The sequence below is a fragment of the Rhea pennata genome, chromosome 4 (assembly GCF_028389875.1).
Source record: "Rhea pennata isolate bPtePen1 chromosome 4, bPtePen1.pri, whole genome shotgun sequence".
In the NCBI taxonomy this organism is placed as follows: domain Eukaryota; kingdom Metazoa; phylum Chordata; class Aves; order Rheiformes; family Rheidae; genus Rhea; species Rhea pennata.
This window is the reverse complement of record NC_084666.1, coordinates 12,761,602-12,780,583: the sequence shown is the minus strand read 5'-3', so window position 1 is coordinate 12,780,583 and position 18,982 is coordinate 12,761,602. Positions and strand designations below refer to the sequence as shown.

The following is an 18,982-nucleotide window of genomic DNA, read 5'->3' as shown; positions in this document are numbered from 1 at the left end:
TGACTCTCGTTCTATAAGAAAATATCAATCATGGTTTCTTGAGCAGTGGCCATACTAATTTATTTTGACCATATTTCAAGGTGTTATGATTTGTTTCTTGCAGTCTGGCCAGTCAGTGTCCTGTATACAGCAAGCTAATGATAAAGCTTGTAAAAAGCTGTACTGGAAAAACTAACGGGTGATTTTAGACATTTGCAGTTTTGCTGGTATATATCCCTATGGAGACACTCTTATTCTTGAATGAGTGGATTTTTTTTCTTTTTTTTCCCAGACTGACAAATCAAATTTGTAACTAAATTGAAATATTCTGCTCCTATTCCAGAGTAAGTATATCCATATGAAGAGCTATTTGCAAGCAATCAAGCTGGCTCATTTTAAGAACTTGCTGTGTAGGTGCTTTAAATGTGCTTGTTGTATTTTGCATTGCGAAGGACTAGGAGTGTGTGCCATGCTTAACTGAGAGTGCTAAGTCAATCACATTTGCTCATTAAAAATATTCACTGTCCATTAGATCGCTAATACTGTATCTTGGGTTAAGATTGTTTTGATGATTGCAGCAGCTTACAGTATCTAAGTGCTTTAGTTTTCCTTTCATGCTCATTGGTCTGATACAGTGCGAAGACACAGTGTATTGTCAGGTACGCATTGCAGATTAGGTACAACAGCTACGACACTAAATCCTGTCTTCATCCCTGCTGCCGGTTACATAAGGGTGTAGATTTGTCCAGGAGTCTCACCGAGAATGAGAACAAAGATCAGGAACAGCTTTTCATAACTTTAATTTCTTTAAGGAGACCTTGCAAACATCGAAGGTGTTTTGCACGTGAAGTTCTTCAAGATTTAATCTTGTCCCTCTTGATGATGACTGCATGGTTATTAGGAAGAACGCAGAGGAGACTGCAGTTATCATCATCATGTTGAGGCTTGGGGCTGAAGTAGGGGGCACAGGAGATACAGAAAGCTGCTTGCTACTTGCCTTGCCGAAAGCAAGGCAGTGTCTTCTCAGTGTCCCGTTGGCTGTGCTGGTACTCTTCCTGCTTGCCACCAAGGCTCTCCCTCTTTTTTCAGTCTGATTTAAGCACTGTTGGCATAAAGATGTGACTTTTTCTCTTCTGGCATAGCTGATTTGACCGAGTTTCTTCCACCAAAAAGGTTGATGTTGGAGTTCAGATGAAGGCTAGCTGGTTATGGCCTAACACAGATGAGAAGAAGCAGACAATACTTACTAAAATAAGGAAGATCACCCGCAATTTATGGTGGAGGTTAGAGCCACTGCTTGCCCTGAAGATATTTATCTGTTCCTGAATAGCTGAATTTTCAATGACATCTTAGTGCCTGTGCCAAGTAGTGCTGTAACAACTTTTTCTTTCCGATAAAAGCTGTGTACCTTTTGGAAGGAGTGACCCAGCGCTAAGGGGAGCAGACCCGGCTGCAGCAGTGGTGCGGCTGGTCAGTGCCTGCGTCCTCTGACTTGCAGGAGCTACAGCACAGTCAGCAAGGAGATGTCAGAGGGGAAGGGAAGGGGGCTGCGATCTCTTCCCTCTCCCGTACACCCCCGTGGGCCCATCCTGTGGGGGTGCTGTGCCCACGATAACCTGTTGGTTTCCTGGAGAAGATATCCCTGCAGGCTGTGTTCCAGAAGGCATTTGGTACGATAGTGCTTTGCAGATCAGTGATGGAGAGCTGAAGGTGGGATCTGTTTGCAAGGGTTTTTTAAAAAAGGACAATTGCTAAAATCTTGTGTATTTTTCCCCAATTTAAAACAATTTGAGTGTTGGCATTTTTTCTTCCATTTTCAGAAGGATGAACACTAATCCAGTGGGGATGATATAACATTTATGGGTTTAGTTTTGCTATGTAGTGAGTGTAGTATTATCCTTTTATTCTGTGATTTACGGTTTAAAATAAAAATGCTGACAGTTCCAAGAATGTAGGAGAGGCATTTCTAACATATATATAGAAATAAAAAATAAAGAGAGGAAAGAAAATTTACATTCTTTGTTAGTGAATTTGTTTCTTGCAGGCTATTTTTTCCTAAGGCAAGTATTGAAATTATGATAGTTAGATTCAAACAACTATATTTAAAATATTTTACTACTTTACAGTTTTCTCACTTTCTTACTGTATAACCCCAGATTTTTGAAACTCACAGATGATCTTAAAGAATCCCACAGTAGCCTTAGACTGCAGATTAGTATCAGCTGTACATATTTTGCATTAAATAAATTAATTTATTAAGGAAGATAGAAATTGATTATTCAATTACAGTGGATCAGGCACCAAGCGGCCTGGTGTGTGTGATGAAGCATAAAGTAGATCAATAAAAATCTATTTCATAGCATTTCTTAGCAGTGAGTTGGCTGCTTAGAAACAAACCAAAGTACATACATACAAACTTATAGCTACTCTAAATGTTTTTCAGATGATGTGATTGAAACACAAATGTCTTGTGCATTAAGTTTTTGTATGATCAAGGAATTTGCATTATGTATGAAATGCAATTTGCATTTAATTCCTGGAAAAAGCTATGATATACATGTTTGTTTATATTAGGTATCTTTGAATGAGGTAGGATCCTCTGAATAAGAAACATGTCATAAAATTGATATACCAAAAAATTCTATGACTCTTACATTAAGGTTATGCTTTAACACTAGACCAGTCCTGAATCAAGACTGTCGTGGTTTGTATGCATCTCTGTGTTTCCTTCTTCTTAAAGATCCCTTAAGGCAAAAACCTTTGAATGCTACCCCAGCAATAAACTTCTGCTGTCCCAGCAGAACATCCTTCCTACCAGTATTTTTGATACTAAACATTTGGCAAGGTTTCCAGCAAAAAATTTTTTTTTATGAAATTGTATCATGTGCATTCAGATGACTGTAATATTGGATTTTTTTAAATTTTTTTGGCTATTTGATTTCTTACTGTACTGTGCTAAATGAAACTTAGAGTAGTGGAACAGAGGTAGAAGAGGGATCATAATAAGTGGAAGTCTGGTTCCTATGAACTAAGCAATAGCTTGCAGAATGAGAGACAAATTACTGTCTAAAAAGTTACTCAAAACCTATTGAAACTTAGGAGAGGCCTCCTCCAGTTCCAGTGGGTTTTGGATCAGGTGTGACAAATACCTTTTACTGAAATTTTCAAGCTTATTGTTCTCAAAATTTGGTATCTGTAGCTTAGTATAAACATTTTTCAAAGGCGATGAGCAGATCACGTCCTTTGACTCCAGTAGAAGCTGTCTGCTCAGCACTTTATGCAGGTGCTTAATTGCAGAGCTGGAAACTGTGTGCTTGAGAGCAGAATATCCCTGACAGTTTATAGAGGGTGCTGCCAAACTCTTTGTACTGTTGTTATGGATGTTTTAGAGCACAAGCAGAAGAGAACAAGTGTTTTCACTGGGAATTTGTGTGCAGAATGACTGCTGACCAATGTGCCCACATTTTTTTTCCAAATCTAAAAATGTTTCTATTGCAGGTGATAAAATAGATCAGACTCTGAAGTGTTTGACTTATCTCCTGAAAATATTGATTTACTATATGTTATATAGGAAGAACAAACATACGTCTATTTTGGGATATGAGCAATATGATATGACGATAATGTTGCATTAACATTAGCTTTCTTATTGTTGCTCCATTTGGATTCTAAATAGGAAATCATCAGGCTATTGCTTGCCATTATACCTGTCTACAAAATAATGATTGGACCAGGCAGCAGTGTAATTGTTGCGCTTTTGCTTGCATATTTGTTAAATAATCATGAATTTGTATTTTCCAGGCCTATCAAACAGTTCTATACCATCCTAGATAAGTATTGCACCTTCTGTCTTTGTCAAATAGGGAAGGTTGTTTGCACAGTATACTGTGACCAAGGAGATAAGTGTTTTCACTTTAGTGCCTTTGTGAAGATCCTTTCCATTTACAGCTGGATAAGTATGATCAGAAGCTGGTCACTCTTGTTTAGAGCCCTATTTTTCTTTTTGCTCTAATAAGAATCCATCTAATGATAGTCAGCTATTTGAAGAATTTTGACAGAGCTGGTGCAAGCATTGCTTGGTGGTTTGGGAGTCTTTCCTGTCTTTGAACAGTTTTGTTTTGAGAAAAAAAAATGTGTGTGCAAGCTAATTTTCATGCATTTTGCAAAACTCTGCTTATGATCTATGGTTTGTGTTCTCGGTACACGCTTTCAGCAGCAGATCCCTCCGCCACTCCTGGGACATGTCATAACAAGAGAGAAATCTTTATCCCTCTGTGAACCTATAAAGTGTTTCACTCTTCTGTGTAGATGGAGGAAGCAAAACAACTTAAACTCAAGGCAGATTTATGGCCCACTTCAGCCAAACACTTAAGCATGCTTCAACTACCGACATAGGTTTAATCCATTTTTAGTCAACAAGTCACTTCAGCGCGTGACTGAGGCCTGCTGCCGTACCATTAAAGGTGAGTGCGTGCGTACGTGCCTTGCTGCCGTGGAGCCTATTGCACCCGTCGTGCCAGAATCCCCTTGTGTCGTGTGTGCCCTGGTAGCTCAGCATAAAGCCACAGACCAAGGGTGAATCATCAGCATCACCACAGCAACAAATTTCTCCTTAATGCTCAAACCCTGTGTCTCCCGCGAGACAGACTCTCTTGCTGTATGACGCTGGGAGAGCAGGAGGAAGGTTTTTAAGTAGTGGCATGACCGGAGCGGTGGGACTCGGCCCCGCTGTCGTCGCCCCGCCGTCCCCCGGTGCTTGGCGCAGCAGACTGCGGGGGGCTGGAAGGGCTGCGGCCGCCGCGGCGCTCCCCCGCGCCCGTCCCCGCGCCGCTGCGCTTGCGGGCGCCCGGCCCGGCGCTCCGCAGCTCCCTGGCCCCCGCGGCCCCCCGAACGAGCAGCCTTTGTGCAGCCCACAGACGTTTGCGTATCAGCAGGAGCTGTATCTAACTACACCATGTGGGGCCATCCATGAAATTAAATTACTTGATACACCAGATTCTCAACTGGTGGGATTCGGTACCTGAATTAATCACAGTGATGTAAACGAGCCAAGGGGAGGACCGTCTTTTTGTATGTTTTCCATTCTGAGAGTTTGCTCACTGAAGCAGACGTTCAAAGCACTTTTTTTACAATAACATAAGATGATTAATTTGAGAGAATGCAAATGTTCATAATGAACTTTTTTTGGACCTATTTTGGGATTTGAGTTATTGTTCCAGAAACTGAAGCTGGTATCTCTTCCAAACTCCAGCAGGGCAAGGAACTTCCTAGAATGAATTTTGTGTTGTCTTGTTCTTCTCATTAGCATGGATGCAAATGTTTCTGTGAGGACTTTGAAAAGAGAAGATTCTTTTTGATTCTTTGCATAGTGGTTTCTACTCAGACTGAGATTCCTTATGGGATAGAGTTCGTCAAACACCTGTCAGTCATGTAATACTCGCTGCTTTGTTGAATTCTCAGAAAAGGCATAGGGCTCTGTTTTCAACTTGATGGTTTAAAATGATTTAATAACCACGATGGGTGGAATTTTTTATGAGGCTTTTTGGCTTGTGTAGGCTTTTCATGATATGGCTGAAGGCACTTCAAGCTGAACTTAGAGCAAGGGTCAGAAAAGAGGTTAAGATGAGACAACCATCATGGGAGTCTTTTTCCCCTGTGGTATTTATTTTGATAATAAAGCTCTTGATGACTGCAGAGAACAGATTTGCAGCTGCTTGCAAGAAGGGAGTCTCACAGGTGTGGCAGGGTTGGGTGCCCATATCGAACGCTTGACCAATATTTTTTTGATTGTTATGTCAATTAAGATTTGTACTTTTTTCTATTTCTGAAAAACAGCAGGAAGAAGATAAACTCAGTATTAAAACCTTCACTGAGAAAATGCTGCAGTGACAGCACCTCAGTTATTGGGTTTTACGACAAAACACCAAGTGTTGCTTTCCACCTCAAAATGTTTATTTTGCTCTAGAGATAGTAGAGACAATAAATTAAATTAACACAAAATATTGAGAGAAAGGATTTGTTCTTGAATTGAAGGAGAGGGAGGACAAATGTCTGGCCAGCTACACCTCTGTTCTTCCCTTTACAACACTCTTTGTCCTGGCAGTTATCTTGTGGATCTGACTAGGCTCATTCCCCCAAATTTATATGCATCTATAATCATAAGCTAACATCGTAGAGTAATTCCTGTTCTGATTTTGTGTGCTCTCTGATAATTAAGTTGCTTGAGCCAGTTTAGGCTGAATAAAGGCAGTGCTATCCAGAAGTCATAACGTTCTGCCTGCCTTGCAAGAAATAAGTGCCATTTCGTGGGTTCACTCATCAAGAATAAGATGTTTCCTTCCAGGACAGGTACCGTTCAGGTGAATGGTGTGTGTTTGCATCAGCTCTGAACATACTCAGGTGTTAAATTTAGATTTTGTGCCAGCTGATGCCAAGAAGCCTTTCCAAATGCTCTGCCCACTCTTTTAGCCACACACAGTCTTTAATATCATACAATCTATAGATTCTACTAGCTTAACAGGCACCCGCTGACTTTGGCCAATCTATACTTCTGCAGTATAAATGTTAAAACATACATCAGCTCTCTTCTCAGTTCCAGGAAAGAGATTGTATCCCACTTGCAAATTCTTCATATTTACTTGCTGGCTATATTTATAGCTGATATTTTGAATTTTTAAGTCTTGAATGTGTTACACAATATATTTGCACTCCATGACTAAATATTGGTAAAATTTGATATCTATCATAGCTATTCTTCAGTGAGTTAAAAAAGGAACACTTTCATTTCTGAAAATATTCTCTTCTGTGTTAATGGATGAGAAATAAAAGGTGAAAAAATCTTCAAGGTACAAATCTATTAATACAAAAAAGCACAGGAGAATTACAGAACATATAAGAGGATATTTTCCCCAGGTAGTATTGCCTGTAGCTTTGTTACTCTGCAAAACATATGATGTGTTATAGTTCAGCTCAAAAGAAACACCTCAGTTACAGTTTCTAATCATTTGAGCTAGTCAAGACCCTTGTGACTGCTGGGTCTTCAAGAAATGTATGCATTTTTTTGTCCTGAATTAATCATTAAATTTGTAGTTCAACAATATTTAAATACCATATAAACTCTCACAGCTTTAAAATTCTGTTTTGGTATAACATTTTAGTCATTTTTTGATGTTGAGTAGTCCTTTTCAGTCACAAAATAAGGATTGCTGAATATTTCACACTTAATTCCTGAAAAGTATATTTCTAGATGTATTCCTGGAGATGAGGCAAATGTAATATAGCATTATGATTTCCTTTTCAGTCTGAATGATTAATTTTTTTTCATGATATGGATAAAGATTTATCAGTTTCACTAGGTCAGGAATGACCTTCTCTCCAGACGTAATGTATCGATCTTGACAGACAGCAGCCTTTTAACTTTTCTCTTTACTAAATTATCGTTTACTTGGAGAAGACCAGTCTGTGGAATCAGTCAGATTCAGATGTTCCCGGGTCTTCAGTGTGCTAGACAGAAGGGTAAAATAAACTTCTAAATGTCTTCTGGGTCTAACCTGCTGAGGTGGGTTATTCGCTGTCTTCTCTAGTATATCGTAAGATATTTCTTGCTATCCAGAGGCTAACAGGTTGTACTGCGTGCTATCGGAAGAGTGTAAAAAAACACCTCAAGAATTCGATATCCTTTTGTATTGAGGGTATTATATGAGTTCTTTATTTATTGTGAGGATTCAGAAGTAATTGCATATTTAATGGTACTTAGTATTTTTTTTAATTACAGTCTCAGAGGCTGGAAAAGGGGGCCCTTTTGCTTATGCATAAAATAACAGCAAACAGAAGCTATTTGCAAAGATTTCAAATCCCAAGTAGGTCTAATGGTATGTCCCTAAATCAGTATAATCCAACTGGTAGTCTTTGGGATTTTTCTACTGCCTTCCTCTCAGAGGAGGTGGGAATTACTCCTCCTGTACATGGAAAGGCACTCAGATCTTTCTGTCACTCCCATGCCAGTGTAGCCCAAACCTGGATATGTAGTCTCCCTTGCTTCTGAGGTTTGATCACTCCCTCTTAAGTAACTAAGTGACCTGATTTATATCAGTGCTAAGCACCTGCAGCTTCTGATAACTTTTGTAAGCTTTATGGAGTTCATAACTTGGAAACAAGATACTGAGATAAATGTGGATTTAGTTCCCTGGCTTTATGGTAGAGCTTTCAAGATTTTAGCCTTTATTTCAATGGCTGTGGTTCATAGGCATCAGTGCAGTTTTCTGAAATACAGTCTTTTAGCACCATAATCTCTTCAACCCCTCTTACTTTCCCTCCCTCCTCTTGCTTTCCATCTCATCTACAGTCCCCTGAGCAGATACAGCTGCTGTTCGTGCACTCTTCTGAGCTGGCCATCCTGAATCTCGCAGGAGGACGATCCACTGTGATTTTGCACTGCCTCTGCAAGGTTCAGCTCTCTTAGCCGATCGGCGGCAGCCTGCATTCCTGCTGCGGCACGGGTGGCTGCGGCTCCCACAGCTCCGCACTCCGCCTGGGTTTGGAAGGCACAACTTTATATTCAAATAATGTTCATCTTTAGCCTTCATCAGGATACACTGATGTCTTGGTTGTTTACTTTTGCACCTTACAACATATATGACTTGCATTAATAACAGAACTTCTAATACCACAGGACGTTCTGTTTGCAAGGATGGATCTTTCCATCAAAAATCCAAAAGTTGCTCATTCTTTGAGGTGGAGAACGGAAGGTTTTTATATGTAAATGTCCTGATGCAAAATTAGTGTTGTACAGGTAATAATGTGCTGCTAGCCTGATGCATTGAAATAACATTTCATGTGCTCTTTGTGTGTTCTAATGCCAAATGCTGCCTACTTCTTTATCTTTTTATGTGTTGATTTGTAAGATGACACAAAGTAAGTGGAAAAAATTGAACTGACATAAAATATTAATTGTTTGTGCAAATAATTTAGAGGGCTCTTTCATGCTCTTTGCCAAAAAAGAACTATTTAAAACAGTCTTCAAATTCTGTAGGACCTTTGCAAAACAGTTGAATTTCTTTCTGTGAATGTTGATGGTTTTCTCTAACTTATACATTACAAAACAGATCCTTTCAATGAATCTGAACTGTAAAAGCCTCACTGGGAATTTGGTCCATTTATACAAGACCTTTTTAATTTACTAGGCAGCCTGGCATATTCTTAGAAGGAAGACTTAACTTTAAGGTGTCTATGAAGGATTTGATACGTATTGAATGAGTATGTGATTTGTTTACTGTAGAAAGATAGGAGCTGATTTATCTTGTGATCTTGCCCATACAAAAAAAATGGCAGTATGTTAACAAGACTGGGATATTGTTGCTAGCACATACTGGAGGACAGCCAAGCTCTGTTCATATTTGTCCTCAATTCTGGTAAGTCATTCTAGATTATTTTGGTTAAAACATTTGGTTTATGTAGTTCTGTAATGCCTTGGTAGCACAGAGGTTTATATTGAACACCTGCAATGACAGCTTCTCATCACAGTTAATGTTTGGGAGGAATGTGGCAGAAAATAGTAGAATTAAAAGTTATCAGTTCCACCATGTCTCACCTGGTAGGTGCACCAAGTTCCACACTGCACTCGTTCTCTTCCTAATACGTTCTTGTGTATGCATTTGAAGTGCCACCGCCCTCAAATTGACCTATTAATCCTTTGGCACAATAAATATTTCATTTCTACCATGATAGCTCTCAGGGACTTCTCATGTTCCCAGACCGCATGCTGGGGGTGCCGGCTGCACGCGAGGCAAGCCTGCCGCTGCTCGCCGCAGCGTTTCAGGTCTGTGGTTTGTGGTACTCGGGATCTGACACTATTTAAGGGCAAGGCATATGGGCCAGGATGAAGCAAGAATTAGGGTACCAGTTGCAGAGCCATTCCTTTTCCTTTTTCTTTGGTAACATGGAAGTCTCTTGGCAGTGCCTCTTTGTTCAAAATTACCCTTTTCTCCTTCAAGGAATAGAATTATGCAACTGCCGTAATGCTCCTGCTGGGTTTATTTTCAAGGCAATGGTGTATCTATGGGGGTTGCAGGTAGAAAGAAACGCATCTTCTTCACTGTCTTTAAAAATCAGAGAAAATTATTCTTCAGAGGAGATAGTGCATAGCTGGTCAGAATGGAGTTTTTGAAGGGAGAATTTTACAGTGAAATGCAGATCTTGAGGTAGATTCTGATGTGTTTCTGGCCGTCTCTACTAACTATTGGATTAATAGGGAACTAAGCAATCAAAAGGCTCCGCAGTTGCTTTCTAAGCTCAAGACTTTTTCATTATATTCAATATACTTAGATTGTTGGAATCTAAGTGTAAGGCAGCAATCGGGAAGATGATCAGTTTTCTGCAAGCAAAGGGAGCGGCGTGGTGTAGTAATAATCACTTCATGTGTTCTGTTGAAGTGATTAGAAAAATGACGGCATCAGCCTTTTGATTATAGCAGTTGGATTAGTTAGGGCTTTGGCTTGCAATATTATCTCAGAGACAGCAGATAGAACAGCTGTTAGGGAAGCTTTGCTTGTTCCTATTTACAAGGAGCTTGCACCTGTACTTGTTTATTTTTCAGTGGGTGGGGAGAGGTTGGGAAAGCAAAGCCACTAAGTGGCTAGAAATGATACTCATCCATTATAGTTTTCATGGTTCATATTTTTTTACTGTGCTATATAAATAGTTACTCTGAGGCACTCATAGGAACAAGCATAAAGCACACTGCCTCCCATGCCACAGTGGATGATACTGTTTGCCTTCATCTTTCCTGAATGCTTTACTTAGGTCCTAATTCCACAGCCTTGTCTCACATTAAATGCTGCTTGCTTGTGTATTATCCCAACTCAACAGGAACACTTTTGGAGGTGCTGCTTGGTGTGAGGAAAAAGTGCAGAATCAGGTTGCTATTCCTGTTTCAAATTCAAGCTGCATAGAAATCTACTGTTTGTTGACCAAAGGCAAAGCAAATAAATGTCCTCATGAGAAGATTAAATGATACAGACACCATGCGACTCTTGTATTGGGCATACCTGATTTTAAGGGTAGATTTGCAATTTCTTTTTTTTTTTTTTTTAATGTACGTTCCTAAATCCTCTCTGGGCTTTGAAATACATGTAGTTTCATTTTCAAAGGCACTGAATATTAGATTTCCTGACATCAGACACTTAGTACTTTCACAGATTTATAGATACAGATTTAGAAATCCAATTTCATTTCTGACTAGCTATGAAGCCTAAGATGTTTATTAAGTTTTATTAAAAAAAAAGTAAGAGAAGCAGTGTGCATTCCCATCAAGACTGTTATTTCTTTGCATTCACAAGCATACAAACGAAGCATTCCTCTTTTCACTTGTAGTGATGATTTTTATTGGTACTTCACCTAGATAAAGTTTCCACAAAATATAGTTGTGTTTGGAGTTAAACAGCAGGCTTTGGCAAGTTTCTTTTGACAAGGACTTTCATCGCTGGCATCCAGCCATTGAAAATACGCCGTCCTTGTTGCTTCTCTCAAAGCTGCATTGTTCCTCGAGAGCTGAGCTATCTTGCAGGATCATGGAAAATGAGGGGATTGTTGAGGCAGCTTGGTTAAAGGCTCAGTAAATTTAAGATAAGGCTTTGAAATATTTTTGAAATGAAAAAGCAGCATTCATGTGCTAATGAGAGGCATTTTTGTAGATTTCCAGTTTACCCTGCATGTCTTCATAGCCATACACCTTGTGCTAAAGGCAGGCAGATAGGGCTCTCTCTGATCAATACAGGAACAACAGTCCACTGCCAACTTTGCATTCAATAAAAATGTTTTGCTCCTGGCATTATTAATTAAAACTAGGAGGCTTTCCTTAACGGTTGTGTACTTAGAGGAAGGAAGGTAATCTTGAAAATAGCTTAGACCTAAACAGTATAAAGACTTTCATAGCTCAGCATCAACATCTTGAACTGTATTAGGGTTAACAGAACAGTCATATGGTCTCTGAAAAATTGTTAGGATGTGTTCTTTATAGATAGATGCTTTCCAATTGCTTGTAACTCTTAACAATGTTCCACAGCTGCTCCATGTAAAAATCAATAGAATAATCCAGTCTGGAGGTCCTAAGGTGTAGCACCAGTGCCAGTTATGCTTTGACAATAGACTTCTAAAGCGTGTGCTATAGCTTCATTACAGTGAATAACTTTAAATATGCTGCCAGTTTTCTGAGGCTCATCTGATCAGGGCCAAGCTGGAGAAGAGATCTTAAATCAAGGCAACTGTTGTATCTTAGCAGTCCAAGCAAATTAGTCTTAATGGTGGTGGCTAGTATGGTAGTGAAAATCTGTTACACCTATTGCTTGACATTGCAGAGCTTTGGATACCACAAAAGGTTGTTTTCAGAGATGGGGGATTAGGATTAGTTTAAGGTGGACAGAGCAGATGGTTAAAGAAAATTAGCCACTTTGTATTTCAAGGGAACAGCAGAGATTTCAGATTAATTTATGCTGCCTTTGTTGCTTTTTCATTGTAGGCATTTACAGAGATTACTTTGGATGTGTGAATGCCAATAAAGAAAATAGTGGTTTATGCAAACAAGGAATCTAGCTTGTACACATACCTGAGATAAAGAAGATAGTTAAGCTGTTAAGGAAATGAAAATACAGTGATAAAATAAGGCCATATAGGTATAGTATTATGATACTTGGTCTTCTGCCAGTTACAGCCCCTGGAGTTTTTGGAGTTTAGTATTTTGCTGCCTTTAATGTAGAGATATGGCTGCTGAGCGGTTGGTCCAAGTTGGAAGCTTTTTAAATCAGCATGAAGAATTGCGTGCTGTGACTTGCCGTCGTAGGGGTCTGTACCGTCGCTGATCGAATCAAGGTGGACGGCTGCGGTAGTTGGAGCTGTCGCCTCCCTGAGCCATGCTCCAGTGTGAAAGATCCTGGCAGTGGAGTGATGTGCCAGTTCAGCACTATTGCTTCTGCTGTCACCTGCAGGCTGCTCCCACCGTTGTGGCATTGCCTTCCTTTGGCCAGCGTCTTCCTGCCTCTTCCTTAAAGATTTTAAGAGAAAAGAATGTGCATTTTAGTCTCTGAAGAAAAAAAGTGTTTCCAGCTGTAAGTGCTAGGTAGGTAGGAGACCTTTTCTGCTGGAAGTAGGTTTTAGGTTCATATGGGAATCAAAAAGGTCAATCTCTAGCAAAGTGATTGACAACAAGAAAGTAAGTTGCTCAAACAGGTACCCCTCCAGTTCTCTAATGTGTACTCTATCAATCATTTTTCAGTCCTTTTCTTTTCTGACATGAGATGATAGCAAATTAATTGTGGATGTGTACATCAAACGTGTGTGTGCCCACGTGCTCTACAAAAACAGATTTCTAATGACTTGCAAATTACAATTCTAGCAAGCACACTCCTTCCCCCTTAAAACTTGGTGTCTTTATAAAGTCATGAGCAAGAATTTAACATGTTTTTAAAAATTAACATTTGTCAATAGAAAAGGATGGCTAGGCATCTCTGGAAAATACAACAAACAGACAAAAAAGACTTTGTCCGCATTAACCTCTTCATTACCAAGGTTTCCCTAGCAAGCTGCCCCTCTCAATCAGAAGAAGATCTATGTAAGTGATTCACTCAACGATATAGCAGGTGTGTCCAGACGGCATCAAAATTATGCTGCCACACCATACCATTCACACTTTGTGAAAGGGCAGGAGGCTTCTGTGATTCCCTGTGTACCTTCACGTAGGGCTGCTCCTGCTGCAGTGAATGCAGGTCTTGACTGCAGCTGCTGTTGGATTGACCTACAGTGGCCCATAACTGGGCATGGTTGTAGTCTTGCAACAAAGTGAGCCTTAAAAATCCTCCTCATTATTTGTTAAAATGATGAGAAGAGCAGCGTATTTTGTGGAGGTTTTTGTAAATCCATTTTGCTGAAGACAAGTTCCTAGGTCAGAAGCTAGAGTTGCTGTCAACCTGTTTTTTTCAAAACTATGACATGTTTGAAATCTCTTAATAAGTTGGAGTGCCATAAGAAATGCAGTGGAGTTCCGAAATAGTCGCTGAGTTTAACCTGAAAAACTTGACTTCCAGCAGGTTAACTGAGGCTTACCAGCTTGTGAGTTAGTTTTGACACAACTATCTTGAGAAAAATCTCAGAAAATACTCTCTTTATCCTCTTCACATGCCTTTTGAGCTCTTATCATTTACTTCCCTTCCTTCATTACGTTGCAAAATAGAGCTTAACTTTCTGTCATTTAGTAGCACAAGGTACCTGGCCATGTGGCCTCCTTCTACTGTTAATGAGGGTGTTGACTGTGGCGCTGCTGAAACAGGGGCATCCAGCAGAGCGGCAGACCGCTGGTAGCAAGGACGGGAGCAAAAGCAGCGAGGTCAGAAGCAACGTTAACATAGGGGAGCAGAGCCTCGAGGACAGTGGCTTTGCCTGGGGTTGTATGGAAGCAGGATGGAAAATGGCTTTTCCAGCAAAAACGTTGTCCTCCTTGAAAGGAACTGCTTTCCACAGAAGGAGTCTGTGGGAGTATGCATACTTTGACAATATATATTTTTGCTATGTATTTTTGCTGTCTTGAAGTTATGTTTGTTGTCTTGGATGTCACTCTAATAAACCGGCTGTCCCTACCGCTCTTCAGAAGACCTGTCATGCTGATACCGGAACACAAGTTCTAACTTGCATTTAGATGCTTTTTCTCTGGCTCCAAGAAAAGAAGATTTTTAAAGGGTGTGCAGACACTTAAATATTCAGATAAAGACCTTGTGAGATTTTTAAAAAGAACCTTCTGTTAGCCTGTTGTTCCTATCTGTATCTTTAGATACCTAAGTGCCTTTCAGATATGCCCTGTGGCCTCTCTACTCTCAATTTTCCTTCTGTAAAATGAAAATGAAAAGATAATCAGGATTAATTCACTAATGGAAAATGTGTGGCAGTTGGACAGTGCCCTGAGGATAAAAGTATCTCCTGTTCTGAATCCAAGAGCTATGCAATTCTCGTAATGCTTTTATAACACCAATGTGAAATACATAGAGCTGATGTGGTGGAGATGGTGGTGATGAAGAAGTGGTTGCTCCCTACACCTTCTGAAGAACTAACATCCCGTTTACTGGCAGAGCTCTAGGATCTTTCTTTGCAGGAAGCAAACTGACAAGTATTTGTAGGTTAAATGAAATGAATTAGCAAACAAGTAATTATATTTGCATGTAACCTTGTTAAGATAATATCCTGTCCATCTTAAACCTGTCATATTACATATTTAATCTTTGCGATGCATGGAGCAGTATATTATGTTTGACAGTTTCTAAAGGAAGAAGGACGAGGGGCTGTAGTTGAACTGCTGACGTTAGATAATAATGATGAGCGCTTCTCATCTTCGAAGGGTTTTCAACGTTGCGAGCTAAGGCACGCATCTGCTGCGTGAGGAAGGTAAGTTTTATCCGTGTTCTATAGACGGGGAAACTTAGATGGAGGAAGAATCACCGGCTTAAAACTTGAAGTTCTTACTTCCTCGTAGTGCTATGTAAAAACAAAATTAATTTCATGTATTTATTCTAAACAAAATAAGTGTAAGATTTAGATTAGATAGGTTACATACATCATTCTGGTATTTGACCCTTCAAATTTAAAGTCAGTTTCCTGCACTACTATTGTAACAAGTTCTTCAGTAATCATATTACTACTGTGTTCAATACTCTTTGCAAGTAAATTAAAACGTGAAGAGTTTCTGAATGTTCTCCCATAGGAATAAAGTTCTGATCCTGAAGCCTTTAGAGTATAGAACTTCTTTTGAAATTAGTGGAATTGCAAACTCAGAAAGCTGAGAGAATATGATCCGTTACATGGGCAGAACTCTCACTGGAGTGTGTGGCTGGACAGCACCATAGCTTTTCTTGCTGGATTGGCATGTTAAGGTAAATTGAGTTTATTGATAACTCAAATGGCAAAACGAAGCAGCTGCTGACGTGGACATCCTCCTCTCCCTTTCCTGTTCTCCCATTCTACCAGGAGTGATTGCTTGACTGTTAAATAGATACTGGGGGGTTAGAAATAACACTTTATTTTGATTTAAAATCTGTAAATTGTACTACTAAGCTAGGAAGTGTTTTTAAAAAATCAGTTTACCTTTTACTGTTCATACTTCATATTAGAATTTCTTTTATATTGACAGCAAAAGGTGGGTCAAGTGTTACTCATTATTCATGCCTCAGTGTGATGCTGGTGTCCCAAGGCTAGGGAGTTGCAAATCTATACCTTTATTAAAAGTCTGTTTTTCATGAATAAGTAAGTATTATACTCTTTTTCTCTTCTTCATAAATTTAGTAAGCTTCCCAATGTCGCCAAATTTTAATATACAGACCAGCTATAAACTGAATCATATTACAGTGTTGCATGAGAACCTAATGGATAAATAATTTGCAGATAGGCGAACAATCATGAAAATATTTTGATTGTTGGCTTTTTTTAGTTAGTATCAGGAAAATGTTTTATATATGCAAAAAAGACAAGCAAAAATCACTAAAATCTTATTAATAAAAGCAAGAAATATTTCCTTTTCATGTTCCCCTCCACTATGTTTATTCCCTTACTTCTTATTCCCTGCCCAATAATTTTTGGATTTTTTGTTTTCTTCATTGTATTTTCTGGGGAAGTTCCTACATGCGTTTATTAGTTCCCCAATAAAAGAAAACATTTCTGCTTAGTCTTTACCTGGGCTTTATTGGCTGAAATGACATGGCTGCTGAAAATCAATATGCAGAAAGCTAGATCATTTAGAGGTTTTCTCATGAACAGTTCATATAGACAGCAAGCTCAAGAAAGCAGCCTGAGTAAACTGCATCATGATTGATTTCAAGTACATCTGATGGAGTATAATTGTCTTCCCATTTGTTTCCTTTCATTCTGCTCTCTACATGCGTCGTCTTTTGGAATCAAATAATCACTAGCAATAGCATAAGCAGCAAGAATAAGAAAAAAATACACATAAATGAGATCCCCTTCTCTTTGATTTCAAAGAAAATAGCAGTAACTTTATGCTTTGTTTATGAATTCCTATATTCCGCTGGCATGACTAACATATCTGCAGAATCTTTGAGTAAGCCCTGACTCCACTTTATATTCATTTCATAAAAATATACAGTTTGGTTTATGTTAAGGGTTTTGCTATTACTGTCATTGAGACTGGATTTTCACCATGTCACAACATCATTATCAACATCTCCAAGTTGATTTCTTTTAAAATGTGACAAGAGACTCAATACTGCAACGTATTAGCGATGCTGTTAGGTCCAACATTTCTAGCATTTGTGGTACTCAAAAGGGAGACTCTCAGTTCTCAATTGAGAAGATGCCACTCTAACTGGAAGCAGAGCATTAATTGTGGATGGTGTTCTGATATCTTACTTGATATAAATACAGAATATTTAATTGATATTAATATTCTTATCTGAGATTCCTATCCAAAGAAAAGAAATTCAGCTTTTACTCATATTCTCTACCTTGTAAATTTACATTAAAACAAATATTCCAATAACTCTGCTTTTGCTATGCTGTATGAGAAGAAGTGGTTCTTACATGACTATCTGCCACAGGCCATAAATCTGTTTTGTAAAATCATATTCCACTTAAAATATTATTCTAAGAATAATTTAATACCTTGGAATTTTTGGTCTCAGGCACAAACTTGTATCTTAACATTACCTAAGCAAATGGTTTTTAAAGAATGTATATCGTAACACTGTCAGCTCACCTGTGTATAGTTACAGCATGCCTGCGAATTTTTGTTGCTGTGCTGAACATAAAGCCTGCATAGTTTTGGGTTTTTTAATGCAACTTTAAAGTAACTTGTGTCAAGAATGAGGATATTTTTTCGGTTTATCATATCCTCTATACTGTAACTACTTTTATACCATTGATATCACCAGAGCAATATGATTTCTTGTGAACGGTTGCTCTAACATGGTATTCTACTTTTGATGTTTTGTTTAGTTCTAAAGTTCTCTGTGAAATAATGTTTTTGTAAATATGTCCTAGCATTCGGCATTTATAATTTAATAAAAATAAATGTATTTTAAGTATCAAATTTTCTAGTGAAAAACTATGACCCCCCCAGCTCTATAAAGTCAATTTGAAATGTGATAATTAAGCTACAGTCTTGCCTTTTTTTCATAAATTATCTCCCAAAAGAGAGAAATTTCTTCAGGCAAAAAGGCTCATTGACTACCCTCAGAAAAAACCCTCTACTTTTTTTCAAATTGCGCCTTTAGTGACCTAAGCCACTGACAGTGATGAGAACGTGCTGGGAGAGCAAAGCCATGAGCGACGACAGCAATAACGTTTCGTTTTCTTCAGATACATCTCTGTAATGAGCACATGCCTTGGAAGAGAGGGCATCATTTGATACTGAAGTGCTTCAGAACAGAGAAGTAGTTTTGAGTATCTAAGAAGTCATGTCTGCTGTCATGTATGTAGGAAGATCGCTCTACACTTCCTAGCTACTCAGCTGCTCCCTTTGCAGTTGATTTCAGGTGTGTTAAATCCTTCCCTTCTTTCCTTTCTACTTTTCACCTAGTTAATCATCAGCTGTGTTCACGTTGCCTCCTCGTTCCTTGAGCATAACCCTCATAGATCCAGCTATCTTTGTTATTTCACCGTGGCGAGTCGCTGCCGCCCTGCTCCCGTTTTGTTGCTCTCTTGGGGCGCTCCCCCGTATCTCGCTCTCTTTCACATGACGGCCGCAGGGGATTAGCCACCCGGATCTGTGTTGGTATGGTCAAGAAAAGTGAGTTAAGTGTTCTCAGTTGTATCAGTATGTTTATACAGGTAAACTTTATTAGTAGTGTTTTGGGAAATACGTTTCTGTGTTGCACACACTTGTGCATATTCTCTTCCTGTTTGTTTCAGCTGTCTTGCCTCTGCCATTCCAGATGAATTTCTAAGTCCGTTCCAGAAAAGCACATGAGGATTTGTTGGTAGGGAGGGCCCAAGCCTGCATCTTTTAAACCGTTGG

The 18,982-nt window shown here is 39.1% G+C and overlaps 1 protein-coding gene across 1 annotated transcript in view; it reads left to right on the top strand.

The window, feature by feature from the left end:
* The window catches only part of SORCS2 (sortilin related VPS10 domain containing receptor 2), a 541,923-nt gene that overhangs the window by 44,679 nt on the left and 478,262 nt on the right, over nucleotides 1–18,982 (top strand). The gene's annotated exons all lie outside the window — the stretch shown is intronic.